The sequence below is a fragment of the Stegostoma tigrinum genome, chromosome 6 (assembly GCF_030684315.1).
Source record: "Stegostoma tigrinum isolate sSteTig4 chromosome 6, sSteTig4.hap1, whole genome shotgun sequence".
Lineage (NCBI taxonomy): Eukaryota > Metazoa > Chordata > Chondrichthyes > Orectolobiformes > Stegostomatidae > Stegostoma > Stegostoma tigrinum.
Genome location: NC_081359.1, coordinates 64,803,855 through 64,823,905, shown reverse-complemented (window position 1 = coordinate 64,823,905; position 20,051 = coordinate 64,803,855). Strand labels below are relative to the sequence as shown.

General features: G+C 39.5%; 1 protein-coding gene across 3 annotated transcripts in view; it reads right to left on the bottom strand.

The window, feature by feature from the left end:
- The window catches only part of nck2b (NCK adaptor protein 2b), a 71,017-nt gene extending 51,277 nt beyond the window's left edge, over nt 1–19,740 (bottom strand). Inside the window, exon 1 of one of the 3 annotated variants that reach the window (XM_048532705.2) lies at nt 19,625–19,740. The gene's annotated coding sequence lies outside the window, so the exon portion shown is untranslated. Of the gene's footprint in view, nt 1–11,688; nt 11,758–19,624 lie in introns of those variants that run through there. The other 2 variants (XM_059646609.1, XM_059646610.1) reach the window with 2 other exon arrangements.
- Between the last annotated feature and the right edge of the window lie 311 nt (nt 19,741–20,051).

Here is a 20,051-nt window from a genome sequence, read left to right as displayed (position 1 = left end):
CTTGCTGCTGGTGGTCCCTGAAAATTGGAGTGAGAAGCTTAACACAGTCTGTTCTAATTCAAAGCCAACTGGTGAAGGATGATACTGGAGCCAATCATTACTCAGTATTACTGTTATTTACAAAGTGAACCATCGCAAGAATAAATCTAACTCAACCACGAGTTTCATTCAGCTTTTCTTCACAAGTGCTTAAGTGAAACAACAATTATTAAATATAAGTGATATACAATTAATATTGTTGGCACATTGACTGAGGGCTAGCAGTCCTGCAACTACCTCTTCAATGAATTTCAGTCTTTGAAAATAACGCTCATTAAATTATAATGCTAATCTGCAATGATGACAAAGTATTGGCATTGTAGTCAGCATCTTTCTTTGGTGGCATCTGATATTTATTTTCTATATTTGGTCACATTATTAGAATTCTGATGGATCGACAGTCTAGTTCTGACATTCAGCATTTTGACTTTAATAATAAATTTATTCAGTACAAAACCATCTCACAACTAGTCACTTTTTTTCTGAAAACAATATTTGATGAAAGGGATTACATCCTTTGAACACCACTCAAAAGTGGGGCAGAGCAGAAAGAAAGCTGATGTCATCTTTAAGTGATGAGAAGCAGCTGCCTGTCCGAAGACGGCGCTATAGGATGTAAAGTAAAAGGAAAGTCATCTTTAGTACCACTGGACCATTGGAGTCCTCATTAATGAGAGACAACTGGCAATGATTTAACCTGATGGTCACCACAGCACAGGCAAGGAGAAGAGTTTAAGAAAGAAAATCCTTCACGGTAACCTCAGCCGGTGCAGGAAATGAACCCATGCAGTTGGCATCACTGCATCACAAACCAGCCACCCAGCCAAATCTGCTCATAAGATGCAGTGACATAATCAGTGCAGAAGCAGATGTTTCTAGCAACCTGCCCTGTCTTGTCTAGATAACGTCACTGGCCACAATGGAAGCACAGTACCACTTGCTTCACGATAATCACTCTGCTGATCAAAGCCCACATGTTCTCCTATGACAAACACCCTCGGAGTCACCACTGACCTGATCAATACTGTGGCTACGAGAAAATGTCAATGGCTAAGGAATCCTACAGTGAGAAATTCACCTTCTGTCTCCCCAAAGCCTGGCCACTATCTACAAGACACAAGTCAGAAATGTGGTGGAGTACTTCCTATTTATCAGATGAATGCAGCTCCAACAACACTTAAGAAGCTTGAAACCAACCAGGCCAAAGCAGCCTGCTTGTTTGGCACCACATCCACAAACAATTATTCGCTCTTCCACTGATGGTCAGTAGCAGCAGTGTGCAGAACTACAGGATGCATTACAGACAGCATCTGCCTAACCAACAGCTACTTTCAACCAGAAGGGCAAGAACAACAGATTCATGGGAATACCACGACCCGCAAGTTCCCATCCACGACACACACCATCCTATGTTGGAAATCTATTATCCTTCCTTAGTCTTGCTGGGTCAAAGTCCTGGAACTCTCTTCCTACAGGTATTTAAGTCTGACTATACCAAATGGACTGCAGCAGTTCAACAAGGCAACTCATCTTCCCAAGGGAAACAAATGCTAGTCCATTTGGCATCGCGAATATCCCATGAATGTATTTCTTTAAATTAGCCAGATTTCTGTCATTTTTGATTTGAAAACTTGTGAAATTTATGAATTATTTTTATCATTCACATTCAAACCTGTGACTAGCTAATGGTTAAGTAACATCACATGATTTGCAACATATTGACAGGGTAAAAATTATTTTACTTTTCCAACCGTTCACGACTGGATCACAATGTCAAGTTGGAAGAAGTTCTAAAGAAAAGTTTGTTTTATGAAGCACTAAAAAGCTATGTAACACAGCAAGAAATGCTTAGACTAGGTCTCCCCTATGTCATAACTTGTTGCAATGCTTGCTATCATACAATCTTCCAACTGGAGAACTGGAAACACATTTACTTTATCAATGCCTGCTCACTGAATCTCAGTCCTTAAAAAGTATGGTATTGTGAAATAGTTCTCTCCTACAAATCGGAAAAGTAGAAACAATTTTGTATGACTTTCATTACAGGAAACAGCATTCATGCAGCATTTTTGGTTAAAGGCCCTCTCAAAGTTCATGGCTGTCAACCTTGGCATCAGAGGGTTGAGGGTTTAAGTCTGTTCCAAAGATTGAAGCAAATAATGTGGATTAGCGTTTCATAAATGCAGCATTCGGTGGACCGGCAGCATAAGTTGTCTGACTTCTATGATGAGAATAAGGTCAACAAAAACCTGTTGCATTCCATTTGAAAATAAAAACCATTTAAACTTTATTGTGAACAATTTCCATGCATTGCACTCTGTTATTCTCCTTTGGAAGAGATACCTACATAGAAGTACATACTGGCATGTAAGAAAATGAGAAGTGATGACGGAAAACGAGAAGTGATGGCGCGTAAAAGAGTGTTTAAGTGAGAAAGAAAAAAAGCAGCAATTGAAATAAGTCACAAGTTGGCATAGGAACGAGACATGAAATGAATGTAATACATACAATGGGTGTAGGATGACTTAATAATTCTTTCACAGAATGTGTAACTGGAAAGGCGAGCATTTGTTGCCTAATCTTAAGGTGGTGGTGAGCTATTTTATTTACAGCCTACCAGGTGTAACAGTGCTGTTTATGTTCCAGATTTTTCACCTAGCAACAGTGAAGGTGATATTGTTCCAAGAAAGGGCATGTTTGGCTTGAACAAGTACATGAACATAATAGCATTTTCCTTCCTTAAAAATGGTACAGGCCACTGCAGTGGAAGATACAGTAGAAGGCGTGGCAAGTTACTAGAATGAATGTTGTACATGATGCACTCAGCTACCACTGTGCGAGAAGAAGTGCCAGTTTAAGGAGGAGGATACGCTGCCCATTAGACTTTATTCTGGACAGTATTAAGCTTCTTGAATATAGCTGGAGCAGCACTCATCCAGTCAAGTGGAGAACATTCCATTTCCCGCAACACATCCCTCACACCCCGCCCCCGCCACAACCGCCCCAAGAGGATCCCCCTCGTTCTCACACACCACCCTACCAACCTCCGGATACAACGCATCATCCTCCGACACTTCCGCCATTTACAATCCGACCCCACCACCCAAGACATTTTTCCATCCCCACCCCTGTCTGCTTTCCGGAGAGACCACTCTCTCCATGACTCCCTTGTTCGCTCCACACTGCCCTCCAACCTTCCCCTGCAACCGCAGGAAATGCTACACTTGTCCCCACACCTCCTCCCTCACCCCTATCGCAGGCCCCAAGATGACATTCCACATTAAGCAGAGGTTCACCTGCACATCTGCCAATGTGGTATACTGCATCCATTGTACCCGGTGCGGCTTCCTCTACATTGGGGAAACCAAGCGGAGGCTTGGAGACCGCTTTGCAGAACACCTCCGCTCAGTTCGCAACAAACAACTGCACCTCCCAGTCGCAAACCATTTCCACTCCCCCTCCCATTCTTTAGATGACATGTCCATCATGGGCCTCCTGCACTGCCACAATGATGCCACCCGAAGGTTGCAGGAACAGCAACTCATATTCCGCCTGGGAACCCTGCAGCCATATGGTATCAAGGTGGACTTCACCAGTTTCAAAATCTCCCCTTCCCCTACTGCATCCCTAAACCAGCCCAGTTCGTCCCCTCCCCCCACTGCACCACACAACCAGCCCAGCTCTTCCCCCCCCACCCACTGCATCCCAAAACCAGTCCAACCTGTCTCTGCCTCCCTAACCGGTTCTTCCTCTCACCCATCCCTTCCACCCACACCAAGCCGCACCCCCAGCTACCTACTAACCTCATCCCACCTCCTTGACCTGTCCATCTTCCCTGGACTGACCTATCCCCTCCCTTCCTCCCCACCTATACTCTCTCCACCTATCTTCTTTACTCTCCTTCTTCGGTCCGCCTCCCCCTCTCTCCCTATTTATTCCAGCTCCCTCTCCCCATCCCCCTCTCTGATGAAGGGTCTAGGCCCGAAACGTCAGCTTTTGTGCTCCTGAGATGCTGCTTGGCCTGCTGTGTTCATCCAGCCTCACATTTTATTATCTTGGAATTCTCCAGCATCTGCAGTTCCCATTATCTCTAACATTCCATAACACTCCTGATTTGAGTCTTGTAGACAGTAAACTGAATTTTCAAGTTAACGTGGCAAATTAATTGTTACAAAATTCCTGATCTGCTTTTGCAGCCACTGTATTTATATAATTCTTCCAGTTCAGGTTCCTGTCAATAGTATCCCCGAAGATGTGGATAGTTGGGAAATTGAATTGGCAATGTCACTGAATGTCAAGGATAGATAGATTATATCTTGTTGGAAATGATCATTGCATGACACTTGTACAAAAGAAGTGTTGCTTGCCACTTACCAGCCCAAGCCTTAATACTATCCCACTTTTGCTGCAGATGGTTTCAATGTCTTGATGAGTCATGAATGGTACTGAACTCTGCAATCATCAGTGAACATGCTACATCTGACCTTATGTCAATGGGAAGGTCATTTATTAAACACCTGAAGATGAATGGGCCCAGGAACTACCCAGAGGAATTCCTGCAGAGGCGACTGGCCTACAACAACACAATGACTGTCAAAATTTTTTCCCCAAAGCCCACCAACCTGATTCTGGGTGATTTCAATTTTGTTAGGGATTCTCGATATCAAACATCATTAAATGCTGTCCTGATGTCAAGCAGTCACTCTCACCTCTCCTCTTCAGGTTAGCTCTTATATATCTGTTTAGATCAAATTTGAAACGAGATCTGGAATTCCTCTCCTGGCAGAATCCAACATTGGCGAGGTTATTGCTGTGTCAGTGCTACTTGATAACTTTCCACTATTTTGCAAATATGCACTACATATAAAATAATCAATGTTAATTGTCATGTTGATGAAATATGCACAATTATTAATTGAATGTCATCATTCAACGTTGTGTTTATATTCTTTTCTGTGGTGGTAAATTATAAAGTAAAAGAATTTTAAAACTTTGGCACTGCCAGCCAAGAGGGTGAAGACAGGGGAATGATACACCCTTTCTCATCCGATTCTAACACAACACAGAACATAGAGACAGCACAGACAAAATGACAAGGTATGAAAGGTCAGAGCTACATGCAGGCCATCATGGTATAAAAAGCAGTTGCACCAAAGTTAGCAAAGAATGATCAGAAGAGGCCCAAGCTGCTACTCACAATAAAACAAAAGTGGAAAAGTGTCATTATATTGCAAGAGTCCACGTAGATATTAAACAGTTCCAGGGTACAGTAGGAAAACAAAGCAAAATGTTGAGAGTTAACTGAAGCACCATAGCTTGTGCCAGAATACTGGACAAAGGAAGAAAATCTACTTAGCTATGGGTCTCGATTTTCACCTATTAATTCTTGCTAAGGGTTTACATAGGTATCAAGTAGGAGTAATCGCACATTAAACTGTGATGCTCCCTATAATGTGTGGGCTACCAATTTTCACTGTTGTAGACATTGCCAGTCCCCACAGAAGCATGCTCTAAGTCAGAGATAATAGGAACTGCAGATGATGGAGAATCCAAGATAACAAGGTGTAGAGCTGGATGAACACAGCAGGCCAAGCAGCATCTTAGAAGCAGAAAAGCTGACGTTTCGGGCCTAGACCCTTCATCAGAAACGTCAGCTTTTCTGCTCCGAAGATGCTGCCTGGCCTGCTGTATACCTTGTTGTCTCTAATATAAGTCAGTCTTGCAGAAGAGGATAAAATGTTTCAATTGTTCATATTCTTAACATTTAAAGGTACATTGAGCATTTAAGATGTATTTAGATGTGCACTTGCAATGCTAAGGCAAAATGGCCAAGTGCTGGAAAATTGGAATAGAACAATTAGGTGCTTGTGATTGACTGGAAAGGGTACTTTTTTCTGTGCCTTTATGACTTTATACCTCATATCTCTAACTGCAGCTTCATAGAGAAATTGAAATGTTTAAGTGTTACTATTTACTGCCTCCATAAGTAGGTTACAATTGCTATAGAATCTTAGAGATCTACAGCGCGAAAAAAAAGCCCTTCAGTTCACTGCGTCCAGACCAGTCAAAAACAACTCCCTAACTATTCTCATCCCATTTTACAGGCCCATACCAGAACTCTGGGAAAGCAGTCATGCCACTATATTTTTAAATCTATTTTCTTTTCAAACAATTGATACATCTCTAATAATCTTACTCCCACATTGTGCCAATCCAAATCCACTTTCAAGCACAGCAGTCACCAGTGATTCAGAACCAAACATATTTTCAGATAATTGTTTAAAATATGTCAAAATGTAAACACTTCAATTTCTTTAACCGGCAGAAAATATAGACACGTGAGAGAACAGAAATAAGGCAGAACATAAACGAGTGACTCGTATGTGCGACTGACACCTTCAAAGGACAGAGGCCTCTTTGGCTTTGCCAGTGTTTATGCCCATCCATCACAAGATAGAGGGAATGTTTGGTAGGGAAGTTGGGAGACCATGCAAGGGGTGGGAGAGTCAGCTGTGTGAAAGGTGCGCAGGCTACTTGGAGAATTTGCAAATACCTGACTATACCTTGGCAGCAGAATGTGAATGATCGATGATAAGCAAATAAAATACATTTAAATTAGTAACTGTAAACTACAAACAGTGGGAAATGCTTCCAACAGTATCACTGGATCCACAGTTGTTATTATTAAAAACGACCTTAGCTCTTGTTTTATCTCCTGAATTTAAAGCAATTAAATAGTTAAAAAGTTAAAATAGTTAAAAAAACATGTAGATCAACCCTCAAAGCAAATTACCCAATACTGGCTCACTTCTCGAAAACAAATAAATAGTTAACCATGCATCTTCTCTCTTTCATGGCCTGTCTTGTTATTGGCATTAACGTTTTGTTAGACCAGTCCAACTGCAAAAACTGATCACCTTCCATTCTGGGCCTCTTATCTATACTTTGCTTTTTCTGGTTTAAAATGATACTACCCATTGTCCTTTCATTCTCAGCTGACTACTGTATTTCCTCCCATCAACAGAAAATGCCTACTTCACCTTTCTCGATTCCAAAGAAAACAACTAATTTGGATCTCAAAATGGATAAAGTATATCCTGAATTATGAGTCAAAATCAGTCATCAGCTCATCTCAGTTTTGGACAACTGTGCAAATTCTCTGTTTTAGAAAAACATTTTTTGCTCCTTAAAATCCCAAATTCTATTCTGTGAAGTAGCATTAGCAAAAGGCCCAAAATATGGCAGCACTCAGGTCCTGCACTGACTCAGCCGAAACTGTTTTCACTTGTCACTTCCAAAATCTATACTTCACAGTCCACTTTCCAGCCAGCAATACTGAAAAATATATGATAAATAGCTAATGCTCACTAATACTGGAAAGCTAACAAATTCACTACTAAATGAATATTCAAAGCACAACATAAATGACTGACCTTGATTTTAGTTTACAGATAAACTTCTACGTCATGAGATGGATTTAAAAGGCCCAGGTTTTGCAGTGGCAGTGATGGTATAACTGTTAGAGTTCAGCATGATTACTCAACTGAAGCTGGCAGGAAACTCAGGAGTCCACAAAGACAAAGAATAAGGTAGATAAACAGAGCTTGATGATGTTATTGAATTCTTTTGCAAAGGGTACACTGTTGAGTCTCTCAAAATGAAATGACAAAATCCTCTAGTCTTATGTGGTTCATTTTGCTCTAAAGGCTCTTGAAAATTCTGAATGAGATGTAACTGGATTTTAACAACGTACTGGTTTCATAATTACCGAAGACCTCAATGAACATAAAAATCAATTTTATATTTTGTGAATGTCTACCTTAATCCAATCATAATAATTAATTTCACAATCTGAACACTTAAGTTAAAAATGAAAGATGTAAAGTACTTTAAACTTCCTGGTTTGCTGTGTGAACACATGGATGCAATTGGCTGCCTCTTCACTCACTAAAATCGCCATTGCAGCATATCAAAACTTTTCTCTGTGGTGCATTTTTCTTCATCCTGACATCAGCAAACAGTCCTGTGCAGTTTTCTTAGAGGTCAGCAGTGACTGTCCTTCCCACTGATCACAAAAATTCAAGTCAAAATATCTCCTTTAATGTAAAGCAGGACCACAGGCAAAACATTCAAATTTTAATCAAAAGTCACTTTGAAACAGTACTAACCAGCTACTACCATCTGTGATTTGATACAGACTGAGTAGGAACTGCAGGTGCTGGAGAATCTGAGATATACCAGGTGTAGAGCTGGGTGAACACAGCAGGCCAATCAGCAACAGAGGAGCTGATGTTTCGGGCCTAGACCCTTCAGAATTTGATGCTGTTGAACTCAGACCCGAGTTAGCCCAATGGCTTCAGGCAATCTTTTCAAGCAAGTTCTCCCCAAAAACACATTGACACCACTGTTCTAAAATCCTTAGAAAAGCAACAAATTCTATTTCTAAGCATTTTCATCCTCCTTTATAACAGTGTGATCAAGAAGATAAACTGCTCATTTATAATTTATTCCTATACACCAATTCTGGGTTTAATTACAATTGTATGTGGGAAGGCAAGTACAGAAGTGAGGATGACACAATGAATGGACAGAGGGATAGAGACAGGTTAAGTTGAGTAAAAACTTGACATTTGGAATACACAATGTGAGAAAATGAAAGTTTACGCATGTTGGCAAAATGAAAAGAAGATCTATATCATTTAAATGGAGAAGTCTGTGCAAAGATGCAAAAACAGGTGCAGCACAGAGGGGTTTGGTGGGCCTTGTGCATCAATCACAAAAAGCTAGAATCTAATTTCAACAAGTTAACAGGGAATGCAAATGGACTCTTGGCTTTTATTTCAAAGTGAATGGAGCATAAAAATAGGGAGGCCTGTAAAGACTATACGAGGCACAAATCAGATCACGCCTGGAATACTGCAAATAATTTTAGGCCCCTTATCTAACAAATGATATAATAGCATTGGAGGCAATTTATAAGATAGCGGAACAGAATTAGACTGCTTTGTCTACCTTTTCTGGTCATCCAGTCCACCATGTTCACCAACTTGATTGCAGTTATGTAGGGATTTTCTCATGAGGGGTTAAGTAGTTTGGGCCTGTACACATTAAAGTTTAGAAGAATGAGAGGAAAGCATATTGAAACATATCCGATTACTTGGGGGGGGGGGGGGAATGGAGGGTTGATAGGGTAGATTGTTCCCTTTTCTGGAACAGCTTAGACCAGACAACTTAATCTCAGGGTAAGAGATTGCCAAATTCAAAAAGTAATGAGAACGGCAGGCTATGTGTGCAATTCTTTACCGCAGAGGGCTGTTGAGGCTAGTTCATTAAGTATATTCAAGCTTGAGATCTAAGCAGGAAGGGAATCAAGAGTTATGGGGATAAGGAAAAAAAGACTGGAGCTCAGAATTGTCAGATCAGCCATAATCTCACTGAATAAGGAAACAGACTTGATCAGCCAATAATACCTCTACTCTTGCATCTTATACTTTACCTACGGGAAATTTCTATCTCATTTGTCAAAATTGAACTTGCTCTTCCTAAGAAATGATCACATTTCGTGGGAATTATTTCACATTCTCAAGTCTTGAATGTACCAAAAAAGACGTGTTCAGTAGATATCATGGCTAAGATTTTCCAGTGTGCTCATCAGCCCACAGTTTCCTGTGCATTAAAATAAAGGAAAACATGGCCTGGTTAGCAAACAAGCCAAAAGCTGCAAGCTATTTCCAGAACCATTGGGAAATTTTACACATAAGTTATGAATTTTTACAAAATAAACTTTGACGAATGAACAATGGTGTTGACACTATTAGATGGTTTACAACCAAAGTCTACTAAAACACACTTCAGAGAATTAACTGGTTCAGAGATAGTAGGAACTGTAGACGCTGGAGAATCTGAGATAACGAAGTGTAGAGCTGGATGAACACAGCAGGCCAAGCAGCATCAAGAAGCCAGAAGGCTGACATTTCAGGCCTAGACCCTTCTTCAGAAATGGTTTCTGAAGAAGGGAATACATCAGGTTATATCAGGGAATTAACTGGATCAGGTTTTATTAGCTGAAATACACTCAGTATAAAGAACAGAATTAGTTGGAAACATTAAAATTATCCTCCAAAATAAATCATGATTCTTAAATCTATATTTTCATGATATCTTCACACATAGGCAACATGCTAAAAATGAATTTGTCACTTTAAATGTTAATCACAAACTGCAAGGAGAAAATCAATTTTCTCCTTCACTATTGCTGCTATGTTGTAGCTTTCTAACCCATTGCATATAATTCAATTAGTTTTGCCAGACAGGGAGCTTTGACGGAAATAGAACAAATCAAATATTCACATCACTCCCTTAAGTCAACAATGACAGCATTTTCAACCCAAGCTGGATTCTGAAGTTTACCACATGAACTGTTCAATCAGTTTTCAGAAATGCACAAGACAGAAAGAGAATTAAGTATTTCTATTAAAAAGATGAAGAATTTCACACCATCCTCTGAACTGATGTAAATTCTACAACTAAAAAAACTCTCAAACTACATTTACTTCATTCCATGCTAGTTCCAATTCAAAGGCAGGTTTTTTTTACTTTTCTTTCCCCCACCCCGCCCCAGCCCCTGTCTTAGCCAAGGAATTGAGCTCAGTTTTAAAAGTGGCATGAATTTAATGCTGAGTCAATTACAAATTCAATTGTTTCCCTTGTACTTCAATAAGGTATTTCATTTAGTGATACCACTTGTATAAAAACCATTTAATATAGACTAGTTTTGAACAAATGGCATTACTCTTTTGCCCAAGTTTCCTAGACATATAAAAATATGATAAATAGAAGCAGGGCTGGAGCACTGGCTCTTTGAACCTGCTCTGCCATTCAAATGATCATGGCTGATCATCCAACACAGCATTCATTTCTCCCCGTACTTTTGATCCTTTTAATGACCTGTTCCTGCTTTCTCCCCATATCTTTTGATCATTTTAGCGCCAAGAATTTTATCAAACACTCTCTTGAAAATTGTTACCGACTGGTAACAACCAATACAAACAGGTGAATGAAATCTAACAGCATGAGCCAGCAGCATTATGGTTTAGCTTTTGAAAGTACTATTCGCATTCAATAATCAACACAACATTAAGAAATAAATGTACAATTCTTGCTTCCATTTCTGGTGGGACTTGCTACCAACTTCTGTCTTTTTAATAAATAAGTTGAGAGAACAACTGACATTACCCATACAGAGTTAAAGAATTTTGCCATTAAATTTCTCTTTCTCCATCTCCCTTAACGAGAAATTTATTCAAAGGCAAGAACAACTTAAGGCAAAGGGAAACAAATTATTTCAATTTAAGGTCATACAAAGAAGACATGCATCGGCCAAGATACACTATACGTACGGTTCTATCAACAACATTAAGGCATGCTCAATTCAACAGAATCAAAGGGAATTTCACTAGATACAAATATACAGGAATAACAGACTATAAACAAACACAGTCGCAGTACAAGCACAGTGTAATCATTCACGGCTCAAATCTGATTTTGGAAGACTTGTTTGCAATAAAACGCAAATAAAGAGCCTGGATTTAGCCATAGTAATGACAATGAAACCAATAACATCCCCCTATATTATCCTGAGAAACTAACTGCAACTTCTGGCATCTGTACATGTTCAGCTAAACATGGAACACCAGAAGTAATTGTCAGTGATTTCATGCTCTTCCAAAAGACGTACTAGCACAGTCTTCACAGATAGAAACCTGCGAGATAATTTTATGTGACAGAAATTTGACCTAAAAAAAATTATATCTTGCTTAATGAGGTATAACTGGGTCTTTAATTAGGACAAGTTACTATTTCTGCTGAACGACCTCTCTAGTCCAGAAAAACCAATTTCATGTTTGCAGAATGTCAAATGTCTTCATAATAATTTAAAAAAATTAAATTATAAATGTAACATTAGTCGAAGAATTAATTAAATAACAGTGCTTTCAAAGGTATGTGAAAATTGGAGAATTTTTAAAAGATACCACAACAAGTTGCAACATGCTAATTCATTTTGTGTTGATGTACGCTTAACTATTCTAACAAAATGTGTTCCTTTAAATGCATGTATAGCATCTTGACACCTGTCCGCCCGCTGCGTAACAATCTCAAACTTATGTGAATGTTGAACAAATCCTTTAGGGAAGGCAACCGCCATCCTTACCTGGTCGGACCTACATATGACCCTAAACCAACAGCAATGTGGTTGACTCTGAATGGCCCTCAGGACAATAAATGCTAGCCTAGCCAGCGACATCCTCGTCCCGTGAATAAATTTTTTTAAAGTCTATAAGTTATTTCATATTAAATACTCTCAAATACATGACCACACCACTTAATATGTTGTGAATAAATTAAAGTTGCTATAGCCCAAAGGACAACAGGGTTGCTCTCTCATTAGAAACAGACAACTGGTTTAACTGGATGGTCACCACACCTGAGGCAAGGCCAAGAACACAGGACCTCATGGTGACCTCAGCCAGCATGGCAACTGAACCCTGAAGGATGTGGAACGGATGTTTCCTCTTGTGAGAAAACTTAGAACTGGGGGTTGTAGTTTAAAAATAAGTGGCAGTCCATTTGAAAAAATGAGATGAAATATTGTTTATTCTCTCAGAGGGTTGAGACTCTTAGCAATTGCCTGCTTCAAAAGGAAGTGGATGCAGAATCTTTAAATACTTTTAAGGCAGGGCACACTGATTCTTGATTACCAAAGAGACAAAAGATATCTGGGGATTATGCAGAAATGTAGAGTTAAAGTTAAAACCAGATCAGCCTTGACCTTATTGAATGTTACAGTAGGTTCAAAGGGCCAAGTGGCCTAATCCTGTTCCTTGTTCATATCTGAGCCCTATTGTTATCGATCAATTTTCAAGTTCTATTTCATCTTCAAATTTTGAAATGATGTCCTATATACATAAGGCCAGTTCGTTAATTACCATCTAATGCCAATCTCTGGCTAACACTTTCTGAAGAAGGGTCCTGACCCGAAACTTAACTTTCCTGGTCCTCTGATGCTGCCGGGCCTGCTGAGTTCCTCCAGCTCCACACTGTGTTGTCTATAGTTTATACCATGTTATTTTAGTTAATACCTAACAATGACTGGTTAAAGCTTTAAACAAAATAATGAAAATGCAAGCAGCCAACCAGCTCCCACAATTTTTCCAATGGACGTGTGATCAATCATAAGAAGCTGCAATAATAACAAGCTACCAAAGGTTGTCTGGAGATGTCCCAACTGCTGATCTGTGCTAGGCTCTAACTGGCACATTATGTGGATAGTCCAATAGGAAAATGATAGGACAAACCAGTAGTCTACTGCTCAATAACACAGTGCACAGAAAGATCACCAGTGTAATCAGCATGTTGTTAATTGAGCTGCAGCTATAACATATAGATAGATATTAATGTTAGCACATGATCTCAGAACTCAAATTTCACTTCCTACAAAAATAAAAAAGTAAATGTAATGGCAAGCGCTCATTAAAATTGAATAATTAAGTTAAATTCACATAGACCCAGAAGTTCTTTTTCACTTGTATTGACCAATAAATCCCACAATTAAGTCAGCGATCATTAAATTATTAATCTTCTATTCTAATGACATTCATCATAACAGCTAAGAAAATAGTTCTTCAATACAAGATTCATCAACATGCACGAGGTCATTAGCACAATTCTGTACACCTGCGCAGCATTTTAAAAGAACTAAGGACCAAAATGTTACTCTCTGGAACCTGGTACTTTCCTCACAACCATCTCTATTTCTGCATGTACACTTTCGACTGCTACAACAAATCACTTCGAATATTTCACATATTATTGTAATAATCAAAAATGAAAAACTCACATTTTGGTAGCTACATTAAATATTCAAGGTTTGTTTTAATTCCAAGAATGTAAAAGTGATTGTTTATATTCAGCACGAACAGTCACTGAATGCTGGCTTTCAGCAAGTTATAATGATAACTGAATCAATGGGTCACAATTTCTTTGCTGCATTTCGTACATTTTTATTCATTCATGGAATGTGGTCGTCATTTTATTGTCCAGCCCTGAAGTACAAAGAGCAGTCAGGAGTCATATCTAGACCAGACTAGATAAAGATGGCAAATACCCTTCCTGAAAGGACATTATTGAGCCAGGTGGGATTTTACAACAATCGATAGTGGCGACATGGTTGTCAATAGACTAGCTTTCTTCCAAATTTTAGATTTGCAAATTGAATTTGAATTTCAATATCTACCGTGGTAGGATCTGAACCTATGTCCTGACAACATTAGAATTAACTTTCAGAATTATGGGCAGGTGATGGCCTAATGGTATTATCGCTGGGCTTTTAATCCAGAGACCCAGATAATGTCCTGGGGTCCTGGGTTCAAATCCCACCATGGCAGATGGTAGAATTTAAATTCAATAGATATCTGGAATTAAGAGTCTAATGATGTCTTGTGAATGCATTGTCAATTTTGTCGGAAAAACCAACCTGGTTCACTAATGTCCTTTAGGAAAGGAAACCTAGGTCAGTGACGCCTTCAGCCCATGAATGAATAAAGGAAAAAGAAATATTAGTCAAGTGATATTACCTCTCCTAAAATACAAAAACTACAAATAGGTTTAAAGAACAGCAATATTAAACAACAGTTTTGAATTTCTAATTTTGCCCTGCTTTTGATAAAATTTCAATTTTTGCTCTGGATTCTCCAGTGCAGCACAGGAAGATAGCTTTATCAAAATAAACAGACTATGCTAGTTTATCTGGCTTCACAATAACCCCTAGACAAGCAGTGAAGTGGTACTCTCTTTTGCAAATGTTTCAGCGCAAAAATGAAATGGTGTGTTCTAATACACTGTGTCTTATTTCAAGACAGAATTACAAATAGACTTCATGGTCATTTGTACTCAAGTACAGGAATACATGCTTATAGAGGAAACTGTACAAAGTCGCTATTCTCTGGCACCACCTTGGCTACACGCTTGACTATGAAACTGGAATTAAAAAGCAGCAGAAATAAAAGAAACAAGCGCCAAAAGGAATGCTCTCTGATGTAGGGTCTAGGCCCGAAACGTCAGCTTTTGTGCTCCTGAGATGCTGCTTGGCCTGCTGTGTTCATCCAGCCTCACATTTTGTTATCTTGGAATTCTCCAGCATCTGCAGTTCCCATGATCTCCAAAAGGAATGAAAATGTCCAGATATTAAAGTGCAGGGGACAATTTCAAATTTGCAGGAAACTTGGAAAAACTGTAACAAACAAAACCAGAAATTCCTAGAGAAACTGAACAGGTCCAGCAGCATCTGCATTAAAAAGTCAAACATGACGCTAATTGCTGCAGTCAGGTATACAAGAAGACATCTCTGTTTTTTAGTTATTAGAGAAGCCATAGTTCTCACGTGTAGAAAATATCAAGTGGCACTGCAAGTAGTAGTAACGGCTTACTGATACCTAATGACTTTTTTCCTGGAAAGACTGCTGATTTATCTTTTCAATCACAGTTCAGCGCATCAGAAAAGCAAAATCTGAAGGCACATCTGGCAGATTTCAACATTTGAGAATCTACAATAACGGTAGACTTTCTTTCCCCACCACTGCCTACCTGCACTCACCTATCATCATTCCACCTACCTTTCCCAGCCCCACCCCTCTTCACTATTTATTTCAGAGCTTCGTTCCCTTTCCCCCATTTATGAAGAAGTGTCCCAAACCAAAACGTCAACTTTCCCACTCCTCCGAATCTGTCTGGCCCGCTGTGCTCTTCCTGGTCCACACTGTCATCTACGACTCCAGCATCAGCATCTCCGAGACTTGCTTTCAGTCAATTTTCTTTCACTTGGAACATGTAGAATAACAGACAGAAACTAAAACATGCATTCTTTAACTTATTTATTGTCATAATTGAGGCATTGTGTGTTTTTCTAAAAAACAGGAGTTCAGTCTAGTTCAGCTTTAGGTAACAGTGTATGTCAAGCCATGGTAAACCTTGATAAAGTATTTGATATTTCAATTTAAGCTAAAAATCCAAGAACGGAATCTCAAAAGTATCTTGAGCCAATGCAGAGATTACAGACATTTAAAATTCAGGCAATGTTGCAGTTAAATCAAAACTCCTAATTTGAAGATGAATGACATTTTGTCATCATAATTTCTATAATGGAGCACGTCATTTTTATTAATTTATATTACTGCTGGCCACCACATGGCAAACAATTAGGATATGGTTAATGGCAAATATAGTCTTACTCTGTATTAAAGATATTTATTCTTACAAATAGTTAATACACTCTCTTCTGATACTCTGAATTGAGACTGTATATTCAATCTTCATTTTCTACAAGATGTATGGGTACAAACATCCTGTGGGCACCTTTCCTATGTACCAGGAAAGACCATAACCGTTTGAGCAAGGTACATCAGACGAGACAATGAGATAAAATACAAGATGGGGTCTGGGACTGACCTCTCGAGTGTGCAGATCCATGGGTCACAACTCAGCAGATAACAATGATTGAGTGTTGTAACTTTGATGATCATTTGAGAAGCATTTGTGCTCACTGCAGATTTTGATAAAAATTGCCAACAAAGATCTAGTAAAATCTGTAGCACGAATTTATCATTTCCAGACATCAGTTGATTCCGGTGCCAAGCCAAGGGGACTGGTAGGTGTCCGAAAACAATTATGTCATCAAGCAGAGTAAACCACCAAACACACTAATATTCCCACAGATCACAAAACTAGTGAGTAAAATGTACTAAGATAATAAAATGTGAGGCTGGATGAACACAGCAGGCCAAGCAGCATCTCAGGAGCACAAAAGCTGACGTTTCGGGCCTAGACCCTTCATCCTATGGATGAAGGGTCTAGGCCCGAAACGTCAGCTTTTGTGCTCCTGAGATGCTGCTTGGCCTGCTGTGTTCACCCAGCCTCACATTTTATTATCTTGGAATTCTCCAGCATCTGCAGTTCCCATTATCTCAGTAAAATGTATTACATGCTTTCACTTATAAATAAAATTTTAGACGTCAAATGATTGATTGGCCCAGAAACGTGTGTTTAAAATAGAAGCTCAACTGTAAACATTCAATATATTTTTTAAAAAAGCAAAATGATGAAATTTGACACTCAATACAGAATTCATTTTTTTTCCCCCAGGGATAAGATGCTCAGAAGTAGTTATTAAGTAAACTGTTAAAAACTCAGTTATGCCTCATTCAAAAAAGAATTTTCAAGGCTATTTTACAGTGAAATTAGCAGCATAAGAAAATGAGTTTTGTTAATTCAGTGATTTTTACTTGTTACAATCTGGGGTCACATGTGTTCTACAGGAAAGCATAGCGTCACTGGCAGCAATTGTGAGATTCCTGTATTTAACTGCACAAACACACTCCAGAAGTTGTTAGTTTCAATGTCATTATTACAGTAAATCTGGGACAATGCAAGCTGAAATATAATGCAATTTCATGATGTGCCTATAAGCCTTTAGGTCAGCAAATAGTATGTTACAATCCCTATTAGATTAAGATAAAGAAAGCAATTTTAGGGAATTTAAGATTTTATTCTAGGTGCTCCCAGTTTTAAAACTATGAATTAACAATATGAATTGTTGTTATTTTAACCATATGCTTATCGTTAACACTCAAATGGCTTCATGAAACAGAATTAAGCTAGAAAACAGTGACATGCCATCCAAATTCATAATCTCAAAATGCAGTTTTGATAGTTTTAAATATTATTTGACTGAACATCTGATAATGCTTTTAATAGAGATCAAAATTGCAAACCTCTCCACAAAACTGCTTTGCTTCAATACTTATGATTTTTGCATAAATTAAATACTGAAGTCACTTAAACTCATGGAGCATCCATAGACCATGAGTGAAAAGAAACTTCTAAGCTATCGGCACTCCTAGATTGCAAGAGTTTTCACATCCTGAAATGCAAAATCTTTCACTTACATGTACCACAATCTCATTGCTAGTTTGAGGAACCACCTACATGCAAAGCATTTAACTGTCAGATTTCTACAAAATCTCATGCATCTCTTGAGATTAAGCACACAAAGCCACTAATTTTGTTGTTTCACTGGCTGAGAATACAAAAAGGGAATGGCCACAGAAGCTTGAATTTAAGCAAACAGCTATACAGACCATAACTGCACGGGCTGAAGATCCAGTCTTTATGAATTCCATTGCAAGCTATACTGGGAAAGGCAAATTAGGAATCATTGCTCTCGACTTCTTGAAATGCAAATTCCTCCTTTAAACACTGAGAAGACCAAAGGCATTACTTTGGACCTCTCTATAAGCTCCCTTCCCTCATTACCAGCTGAACGTAGCCCTCCTCAGCAAGTATCTGAAGCTGGACTAGTGTTGGGATCTCAGGTACCATACTTAACCTCTTCATCATGAAGGCCATCTTACACATACCTCTGTAACTCCTGTCTCAGCTGACAGTTCGAAATACTTATCCATGACATTACTACCCACATTGATCATTCATTCCAACATTCTCATATACTGCCTACTTTCTACCTCTTATCATAAACTTGAGCTATTGAGCATATCCATACTTGCATTAAATTCTAAATGCCTATCACTTCAGAATTTTAAATTCTGATTCTTATGTTCAGATCACTCCACAATCATTTACCTCCCCAATCTCAGTAACTTCTTCTAATTCTACAATGTTCTAAGAATTTCAGGCTCTTAAAGCACTTTCCCATTGACTTCATTCCACTATCAATAGTAATGACCTCAACTGTCTAAATACTACTTTCAAATTCCCTCCACAGAACTCTCAATGGCTTTTTACTGCTTTAATTCTCTCCATAAAATCTATTTCTGGGCTTAGTGTCTATTATGTTCCTGTGAGACACTTTGGGAGATATAGAAATGCAACTGCTGGAGTGTAGATGCTGGATCAACACTGTGTTGAACTACATTGGAAATAACTGACCAACGTGACATCTTGCCAACTATTAAAATCCAAACACAAACTCAGGAAAGTTCACAGAGGCACTTGTGAAACTAACTGTATCTCACCAGTAAGAAATAAAGGATTGCGGAGACGAAATTAAAATTAAAAAGAGAGGAAAAATAAAGCATGCATGTGGTCCAAGAGGTTCAAAAATGGACATAACTCGTTTGCTATCAAACCATCAATCCGGAATACAAAGCGGGTAGTGTTTAATGCATCAAAAAATTGGAAATCACAGCCCAACAAGTAATGTTAAAGCTCTGCTTCGTCAAGAAGGAAAAAAGAGAAGGAAATGGTCCATGTGAAGGAAGTTGTACTTTTTGGAGGTGGTGTGTTGCTTTTGTCTTTTTTTTCCTGAGGATGCTGCTTTCTGCTCTGCTCCGCACCTGAATGGTTACTGGGAAGCGAGGAGCCTCCAAGTTCGCCCAGTGACAGTTGTTGCCCGTCGCTGCCCCCCACCAATTACACCCCGGGCCATGCGCCATCGTGTACCGGGGGCAGGGCCCTGACACCGAGGCCGCCACCGCAGCGGCAGAGCCGGCAGCCCGCAAGCACCAGCACTCACCTCCGGCCTCTCCCGCTCTGCTCCTCTTCTCCAACGACTGTATATATCGTCCGTCCTTTTTTCCACTATCTCCTTTTCCTGCCAACGACTCCGAGCAGCCTCGATTCTCTCCTTTGCCCCCTCCTCTTCTTCTTCTTCTTCTGCCTCCTCTCTCGATCCCGATCCCGATCCCGATCCACTCTCCTCCCCGGATCACAGCAAATGGAATACGCCAGACGTGGCCGAGTGCGCAGAAGCAGAACCGTCTTTCCCCCGTTCCATCGCTGGGCAGGGTGCGCATGCGCGATGCCGTCCGTTTGCCCAGCGCTAGCTAAAAGGGAGGAGATGTTCGGGAACCGGCGAGTATTCCCTTTTCTTGGGCTTGCAATACATTCCTGATGTCTGTGTGTGGGGAACGCCATTTGCTGATCAATGCTGACCCCTCTTT